Source organism: Ovis aries, chromosome 6 (assembly GCF_016772045.2).
Source record: "Ovis aries strain OAR_USU_Benz2616 breed Rambouillet chromosome 6, ARS-UI_Ramb_v3.0, whole genome shotgun sequence".
Classification (NCBI taxonomy): domain Eukaryota; kingdom Metazoa; phylum Chordata; class Mammalia; order Artiodactyla; family Bovidae; genus Ovis; species Ovis aries.
In genome coordinates, this window is record NC_056059.1 from 26,429,650 (window position 1) to 26,439,752 (window position 10,103).

At 42.5% G+C, this 10,103-nt stretch overlaps 1 pseudogene; it reads right to left on the reverse strand.

Annotated features, from left to right (window-relative positions):
• Window positions 1–1,047: 1,047 nt before the first annotated feature.
• Window positions 1,048–9,674, reverse strand: LOC101123634 (actin-related protein 2/3 complex subunit 1A-like; annotated as a pseudogene).
• Window positions 9,675–10,103: the final 429 nt, after the last annotated feature.

Below are 10,103 nucleotides of genomic sequence, written 5' to 3' on the forward strand. Positions count from 1 at the left end.
GCATCCATAGGTTGATTTGGGGTTCAGTTCAGTCACTCAGTTGTGTCAGACTCTTTGCAACCCCATGGACTGCAGCATGCCAGGTTTCCCTGTCCGTCACCAACTCCCAGGGTTTGCTCAAACTCATGTCCGTTAAGTCGGAGATGCCATCCAACTATCACATCCTCTGTTGTCCCCTTCTCCTCCCACCTTCAATCTTTCCCAGTATAAGGATCTTTTCCAATTAGTCAGTTCTTTGCATCAGGTGGCCAAAGTATTAGAGCTTCAGCTTCAGCATCAGTCCTTCCAATGAATATTCGGGACTGATTTCCTTTAGGATGGACTGGTTGGATCTCCTTGCAGTCCAAGGAACTCTCAAGAGTCTTCTCCAACATCACAGTTCAAAAGCATCAATTATTCGTGGCTCACTGAGCGACTTCACTTTGACTTTTCACTTTCAGGCATTGGAGAAGGAAATGGCAACCCACTCCAGTATTCTTGCCTGGAGGATCCCAGGGACAGAGGAGCCTAGTGGGCTGCCGTCTATGGGGTCGCACAGAGTTGGACACTACTGAAGCGACTTAGCAGCAGCACCACCACCAGCTTGCTTTATAGTCCAACTCTCACATCCATACATGACTACTGGAAAACCATAGCTTTGATTAGACAGACTTTTGTTGGCAAAGTAATGTTTCTGCTTTTTTTTTTTCAACATATTCAGTGTTTTTATTTAATATTTTTAGCAGACAATTTACATACCTCCCCACCCCTTCCTTTAAGTTAGTGTTGACAGTGTTCCATAATAAACTACTTAAAGAGACGCTTTGGCCCAGAATGGAATGAAATTGCAAAACAAAACAAAACAACCCCCAAAACAAAACCAAAATCACTGTTGCTTTTAAAAAACCAACACTTTCACCAATTATATTCAAACAAAACACACAAGGAGGTTTGCACCATGTGCTTATTCAGTGTTTCCTGGCAGCTGGCTCCCCTTCCATGCAAATGGCGGAGCTTCTCCGCCGCTGCCTGTCTGTCCTCATGCTGGGTCTGGAGGCTCATTCAGCTTCACATTATTTGAAAACCCTGGATGGAAGATTCTAAGGTCTTAAAATCCCAAGTGGTCATGGCTCCGTCGATGCTGGTAGTGCAAAATTTGCAACAGTCTTGCTTGCCTACCTCATAAATAGACACTTGAGTAATGCTGTTCTGGTGCAGCGTCTCCAGGGCCGTGTTGCAGTCCTCTGTCGTGGCCCGCCTGTCCATATTGCGGAAGTGCTCCACGGCCAACACGTTGCGCTGGATGCTCTGTTTGGGAATGTGCAGCTTGAGATGAAGGTCAAGCAGCCGCGGTCATCGTAGTTAAGCATGGGCAGCAATTGTGGCCAGCAGCCACGACACTGTTCTCTGAGATGAACGACACACTCAGGAGGGGCAGGAACTCCGTCTTCAGAGCTGAGACCTGCACGCTTTTTGAGGTGTCAGCAACGGACACCATGCTGTCCCGGCTGACTCAAGCCAGGCGGCTGCCGCTTGCCAAGAGCTGACCTTCTGCACCCCGCCGCCTGTGCCACTGCCACCAAACGCTGACATCAGCTGACCGAAAGGCATCTTGCTGCCCCAGGGCACCCTGGCTGGCTTCTCATACGCTTCTTTAATGTAGGCAGAAAACACTCTGCATTTGAAGTCACAAGATCCCACTGCCAGCAAGACGTTGTTGGGATGCCAACCCAAGCTGAGGGCCGTGGAGCAGATGGGCTTTTTAATGTGCTTGCTCACCCACCAGGCATTTTCAGACTCAAAGTAATAAATGGAGCTGAGCTGTGCTCCGCTGCCCACAGCAAATTTGTTCTCTAGCGGGGACCACTTGAGGAAAGTGGCCACCCGGTTGAATTATCAGGATCACCAGGGTTGGCTTTGAGACACCATCCTTCTGACTCCAGACGTAGGTGTTTCAGTTGGCCCCACAAGTGACAATGTGGTCACTCTTAGGAGCCCAGTCAATACCTGTGATGTGTCTATTGTGTTCCTTGAGTTCATGAGCTTTCACCCACTGGCCCCCATTCTTCTTACAGATGTGGACTTCATGATCACTGGGGCTAAGTGCGATCTGGGTATGATCCCTGTTCCAGGCAGGACAGGTGATTGGCTCCAGTAAAAACTGATGCAGGGACGTTATTCTTAGTGTTTTCAAAGGATAGAAAGCTGGGATCAGGGCGGTCCAGATGGCTCAGAGCGTTGAATTTGCAGACTCTGGTCAGTCAGTGCAAACAGGCCCCAGTGGGCATGGTCGGAGAACTGAGGCTCAGCTGTCTCTGCTTTTGAATATGCTGTTTAGGTTAGTCATAGCTTTTCTTCCAAGGAGCAAGCATCATACTTTCATAGCTGCAGTCACCATCTGCAATGGTTTTGGAGCCCCCCCCCCCACAAATGAAGTCTATCAATGTTTCCATTGTTTCCCCATCTATTTGCCATGAAGTGATGGGACCAGATGCCATGATCTTAGTTTTCTGAATGTTGAGTTTTAAGCCAACTTTTTCACTCTCCTCTTTCACTTTCATCAAAGGACTCTTTAGTTCTTCTTTGCTTTCTGCCGTTAGGGTGGTGTCATCTTACTTTTTTGGTGATCCAAGGGATGTTGGATGTCATGTATGGATGTGAGAGTTGGACTGTGAAGAAGGCTGAGCGCTGAAGAATTGATGCTTTTGAACTGTGGTGTTGGAGAAGACTCTTGAGAGGCCCTTGGACTGCAAGAAGATCCTACCGGTCCATCCTAAAGGAGATCAGTCCTGGGTGTTCATTGGAAGGACTGATGCTGAAGCTGAAGCTCCAATTCTTTGGCCACCTCATACAAAGAGTTGACTCATTGGAAAAGACCCTGATCCTGGGAGGGATTGGGGACAGGAGGAGAAGGGGATGACAGAGGATGAGATGGCTGGATGGCATCACCGACTCGATGGACATGAGTTTGGGTAGACTCTGGAAGTTGGTGATGGAAAGGGAGGCCTGGCGTGCTGTGATTCATGGGATCACAGAGAGTCGGACACAACTGAGCAACTGAACTGAACTGGAGGGATGTTGGCAATTTGATCTCTGCTTCCTCTGCCTTTTCTACTTTTGTAAATCCAACTTGAACATTTGGAAGTTCAAAGTTCAGGTACTGTTAAAGCCTGGCTTAAAGAATTTTGAGCATTACTTTGCAAGCATGTGAGATGAGTGCAATTGTGCCATAGTGTGGGTATTCTTTGGCACTGCCTTTCTTTGGGATTGGAATGAAAACTGACCTTTTCCAGTCCTGTGGCCACTGCTGAGTTTTCCAAATGTGCTGACATATTGAGTGCAGCACTTTCACAGCATCATCTTTCAGGATTTGAAATAGCTCAACTAGGATTCCATCACCTCCACTGGCTTTGTTGGAAGTGATACTTCCTAAGGCCCACTTGACTTCACATTCCAGGATGTCTGGCTCTAGGTGAGTGATCACAGCATTGTGGTTATCTAAGTCATGAAGATCTGTTTTATATAGTTCTTCTGTATATTCTTGTCACCTCTTCTTAATATCTTCTTCTGTGAGGTCCATACCATTTCTGTCCTTTATTGTGCCCATCTTTGCATGAAATGTTCCCTTGGTATCATTAATTTTCTTGAAGAGATCTCTAGTCTTTCCGATTCTATTGTTTTCCTCTATTTCTTTGCATTGATCACTGAGGAAGGCTTGCTTATCTCTCCTTGCTATTCTTTGGAACTCTTTTGGGGTTAACTGATGTTTTGGGGTTAACTGATTTGGGGTTGCCTGATGTTTTTTTAATAAAGACTGTCCTCATACAGAAACACAGTATTTCTCTCTAATAAATAAAATCTTGTATATGCCTCAGTAAAGTACATCTGGATGTTTCTTGCTAAATCTGTCCCTGGGAATTTTGTCATTTTTATTATTTAGGCCTTTTATTTTTCTGTCAAGATATCTAACTGATAATTGCTGGAAAGAGATGGAAAGTGTTTTAGAAGAGTGAATTCAGGGATGTTAGTCAAAGGAAGTGAAACCAAGCCAGGGCACTATCACAAGTGAATGCAAACACACCTTCCCTATGGCACATCCTGTTATTGAGGAAAGGTAAGAGTCGGACATGATTGAAGTGACTTAGCACGCAGGAACACACGCAAGTGCAAGCTTGCTGGAAAATGAAGCTTGTGTCCTAATCTGGGCCACAAACTTCCAAAAAACAACTTTTTCCCCATGTTCTCTAGGTCATAATACAATTTGGAAAAACAGTTTCAGGTATTCTTCAATGTCCGAGGGTGTATTTTTCAGCAATTTTTTCAGGCTGGTGAGAAAGAACTTTAGCTCCCCAGGTGTTCTAGCCCACTAGGCCTCTCTCTGAGGCTGCTGTGTGTAGCTGGTCCTGGAGGCAGGTTTATTTCCTTTTCCCCATTTAATGGGGAACTTTAATTATTCTCTCAGAAGTTATGAAATTAATGAACAGAGGATTCAGTTCAGTTCAGTTGCTCAGTTGTGTCCAACTCTTTGCGACCCCATGAATTGCAGCACACCAGGCCTCCCTGTCTATCACCAACTCCCGGAGTTCACTCAGACTCACGTCCATCGAGTCAGGGATGCCATCCAGACATCTCATCCTCTGTCGTCCCCTTCTCCTCCTGCCCCCAATCCCTCCCAGCATCAGAGTCTTTTCCAATGAGTCAACTCTTCGCATGAGGTGGCCAAAGTACTGGAGTTTCAGCTTTAGCGTCATTCCTTCCAAAGAAATCCCAGGGCTGATCTCCTTCAGAATGGATTGGTTGGATCTCCTTGCAGTCCAAGGGACTCTCAAGAGTCTTCTCCAACACCATAGTTCAAAAGCATCAATTCTTTGGCACTCAGCCCTCTTCACAGTCCAATTCTCATATCCATACATGACCATAGGAATAACCATAGCCTTGACTAGACAGACCTTAGTCAGCAAAGTAATGTATCTGCTTTTCAATATGCTATCTAGGTTGGTCATAACTTTTCTTCCAAGGAGTAAGCGTCTTTTAATTTTATGGCTGCAATCACCATCTGCAGTGATTTTGGAGCCCCAAAAAATAAAGTCTGGCAGTTTCCACTGTTTCCCCATCTATTTCTCATGAAGTGAAAGGAGGATAACGTTTATCTAATAAAAGATAGGAAATATGGATCTTTTTTGAAAATAAGTCACAGACAGAATGTATTTAAAACTTATATAATCCAAATGTAGATTATAAGAAGACCACATATGGTGCTCATGCAAATCAGTAGGGGAAAGAAGTGACCAGTTGTGAAAATGGGTGAAGGATTTGTTAAACCAGCTCACAGAAAAGCATACCTGAATGGCCAAAAAGCATTTGAAAAGATAAAATTCTTTACCAGTAATCCTGGAAATCAAAACAATGAGCTACTATTTTATACATCATATTTATTAGGAAAAAATGTATGGCAATATCACATATTAGGAACTCATATTCTGCTGGTGGTGATATAAATCAGTTCAGTCAATTCAGAGAGCAAGTTGACACTATCTAATAAAGACATTTATAACTCATGGTCTAGCAATTCCATTTCTAAGTATACTGCCAAGAGAAAACTTGCAAGGGTGCTCAAGGAGACATGTATAAGGATGTTCAGTGCAGCATTATTTATAATAATAAAAAATTGGAAGCAGCTCATAACTGGGAACTGCAATAACTGGGAATCAAGATTATATACTTGGTTTGTTTTTTTTTCCCCACAGTAGAATACTGAATGAACTACATCTCTATTTCGAAGTTGATGACAAAATTTTAAACACATAATAATGGATGAAAATGTTGCAGGATAATTCCTACAGCTTGATACCAATCAATATCATATATTGTTCATTGTACATACCTTTGTAGTAAGACTAGAAAGATGCAGATGGAAAGGATACACACCAACTTCATGATACTGGTTGACTAGGAAGATAGGAGCCAACTGGGTTCAGAAGGGATAAAAAAGAGACTTTAAATCTCTCTAAAGTTTTATTTCTTAAAAAATTCAAATATGAAAATATGGAAATACTTGCTAGATATTGGTAGCAGAAATATGGATATTTATTAGTTTCTGTACTTTTCTATATTTTAAAATAGCTCATATTTTTAAAATTTATTTATTTTAATTGGAGGCTAAACACTTTACAATATTGTGCTGGTTTTTGCCATACATCCACATGAATCAACCATGTGTGCACATGTGTCCCACCATCCTGAATCCCCCTTCCACCTCCCTCCCCACCCCATCCCTCTGGATTGTCCCAGAGTACCGGCTTTAAGTGTCCTGCTTCATGCATCAAACATGCACTGGTCATCTACTTCACATATGATAATATACATGTTTCAACGCTATTCTCTCAGATCGTCCCACCCTTGCCTTCTCCCACAGAGTCCAAAAGTCTGTTCTTTACATCTGTGTCTCTTTTTCTGTCTTGCATATAGGGTTGTTGTTACATCTTTCTAAATTCCATATATATGCATTATTATACTGTACTGGTGTTTCTCTTTCTGACTTACTTCACTCTGTGTAATAGGCTCCAGCTTCATCCACCTCATTAGAACAAACTCAAATGCCTTCTTCTTTTATAGCTGAGTAATACTCCATTGTGTATATGTACCACAGCTTTCTTATCCATTCATCTGCTGATGGACATCTAGGTTGCTTCCATGTCCTGGCTATTGTAAACAGTGCTGCGATGAACATTGGGGTACACTTGTCTCTTTCAATTCTGGTTTCCTCAGTGTGTATGCCCAGCAGTGGGATTGCTGGGTTGTATGGCAGTTCTATTTCCAGTTTTTTAAGGAATCTTCACACTATTTTCCATAGTGGCTGTACTAGTTTGCATTCCCACCAACAGTGTAAAAGTGTTCCCCTTCCCCCACACCCTCTACAGCATTTACTGTTTGTAGACATTTTGATGGCAGCCATTCTGACCAGTGGGAGGTGGTATCTCATTGTGGTTTTGATTTGCATTCCTCTGATAATGAGTGATGTTGAGCATCTTTTCATGTGTTTATTAGCCATCTGTATCTTCTTTGGAGAAATATCAGTTTAGTTCTGGCCCACTTTTTGATTGGGTTGTTCATTTTTCTGGTATTGAGCTGCAGGAGCTGCTTGTGTATTTTGGAGATTAATTCTTTGTCAGTTGTTTCATTTGCTATTATTTTCTCCCATTCTGAATGCTGCCCTTTAACCTTGTAAAATAGCTCATATTTTAAAATTAAGTTGAAATAACCCACTTTTCTATAAAAATGGAAATCTAGTCAGAATATTTCTGTGGTGAGAACACTTTCTGGACTTCGTCTTTTGTGAAATATAAAACATATCCTTCCCATTGCTAGTCTACCTTTGGCATCTTTCTGTGTATGACAAACACCCATGATGCTTCTCGTCAAGTCTTTGAGTGTGTAAATTCAGAAAATACTCTCTAGCAATTCAGAGGAATTATAAGACTGTGAGGGGTTGTTCATGCCAAGAAGTCATTAGAATGACTATATGAAGTCTGATTTTTCATCATTTAAAACCTGCTCTTCACTCAAAAGATATGTGAATTTTCTATTAGACTCCAGGAAGAAAAGGCTTGACTTACCTAAAAACCTAATAAAATTTCTTTCATTAGGCCTTAAGAACTGCACAATTCAGATTCCCTTTATGCCTGGGCTTTTAGGAAGCTAGAGCTAAGGTAATGATCAGTTGAATTTTATTCTATTTTATTCTATTCTATTTATTCATTTTATTCTAGATCCTGATTGTTGATAATTGCCTTTCTATTTCCCTCATATAGTTTTTGATGTTCATTTCTGATTTATTTACTGCTGAATTGCACGTTTATAAGTGTTCTTAGATCCATCTTGAAGGAAATGCATTTTAAAGTAATAAGCATGTCAATAGATGAATACATGAGTGGACTGATTTACGAACCATAGATTATATTAATTTACCCTGAGAAATATGACAGCCAAATAAACAGGCATATTTTGTCAGCTGGTCAGTGTACTTGCTTACCAGTATGAGAATCTCCTTAAGAAAAAAATTTTCAGCAAGAAGTTTTCTCAGCAACAATTTATACTAGTGACTACCAGATGACTTTTCCCCCAGATAGAACACTAGTCTCATTATATCCCTGCTCAAAAACCTTCAGAATTTCTGTACTCTCCTTAGGTAGACACGCGTCAGCTGGGCATCTTATATGATAGTCTCCAACTATTCTAGCTTCAGTGTCTTTTGTCCCTGTCAGGTACCCTCCGTCTCAACCAAACTGGAAAACTTTCGCTTTCTAAGCACCAGCCACTTTCCCATCTACATCCTTTTTAAACACTGCTTCCACCACTCACATGCCTCCCCCACCACCGAATCTTACTCATACATGAATGTCCATCTCAAAAGTCATCTGGTAACAATAACAACACATATTCTTATGTTAACTCATTTGATCCTCATACAACCCTGCATGTGATAAGCAGTATTAATCTCACTTTACTGATGAGAAAAAGTGAGACACAAAGAGGTCATCACTTTCCCAAAAGAATGTAACTAATGAAAGAGATGAAACTGGATTCAAATCCAGCCAGCCTGGCTCTGGAGTCCACATTCCTATCGATGAGTTTCAATATTCCCCAAAATGGAACCTTGGCGTATGGAATATTTCAAGCTAAGGAATTTGAGAAATGGCTGGCGCAGGAAGGACTTTCTGATTTTCCCCCAAAGTAGGTCATAAGACTCTGATGTGAGAGGTACCCTCCCTATACCTGGAGGAAAGGACCATATTTATCCGTGAAAGATTATTGTTGTTCAGTCACTAAGCTGTGTCTGACTCTTTCTGGCCCCATGTGCTGCAGCACGCCAGGCTTCCCTGCGCCTCACTAGCTCCTGGACTTTGCTCAAATTCATGCCCATTGAGTCAGTGATGACATCCAACTATTTCATCCTCTGTTGTCCCTTTCTCCTCCTGCCCTCAATCTTCCCCAGCATCAGACTCTTTTCCAGTAAGTTGGCTCTTTGCATCAGGTGGACAAAGTATTGGAGCCTCAATTTCAGCATCAGTCCTTCCAATGAATATTCAGGGTTGATTTCCTTTAGGATTGACTGGTTTGATCTCCTTGCAGTCCAAGGGACTCTCAAGAGTCTTCTCCAGCACCACAATTTGAAAGCATCAATTCTTCAGTGCTCAGCTTTCTTTATGGTCCAACTCTCACATCCATTCATGACTACTGGAAAAACCATAGCTTTGACTAGACAGACGTATGTTGGCAAAGTGATGTCTGCTTTTTAATTGCTGTCTGGGCTTGTCACAAATCTAAACAAACCTTTCAAACCTGGCCCTCTTTCACCGTTTCTTCAGGTGTGAAGGCATGAAGGAAGGTGTGAGTCCTCGGTTGTGTCTGACTATTTGCGACCCTGTAGACTGTAGTTCACCAGGCTCCTCTGTCCTTTGGATTTCCCAGGCAAAAATACTAGAGTGGGTTGCCATTTCCTACTCCAGGGGATCTTCCTGACCCAAGGATCGAACCCATGTCTCTGACGTCTCCTGCATTGGCTTGTGGACTCCCACTATGCCACCTGGGAAGCCCCTCTTGCTTCAGGGACTGTTGCCAAGTTCTAACATGGCTACTTACCCCTCTCTGGCGCTAGCCTCCCCCTCGCCATCAGTGCTCTGGCTCTGCATCATCTTGCAGTTTTTCAAAGCCCTGCTCGACCCTGTCCTCACTGCCTTTGCACACACTGTTGCCTCTATTGGAGTAAACCTCCCCCTCAACCCCCATACTTATCACCCAGGTAGCCAGAACTCAACTTCCAGATTCAGCTCAAATACGACTACCTCACAGAGCTTCCTTGACCCTGTAGGCCAGACCAGGGACCCTTGCCTGCACTCTTAGCATTCCCTGCAGTTTTTCTTTCTACCAAATAGCACAGTTTGCAATCATAGGTTGTGTGTCCCAGATTAAAACTGAGAACACACATGGTCCAGTCCCCACACAATCTCTCTCAAAGAAACATCTACTCAAAGTAAATAATTAAAAGCAATTCTATTCTTTACTACAATCAGTTATAGAACACTAAGGGGACCCAGTCAATAACTCACAACTATTCTTATTAA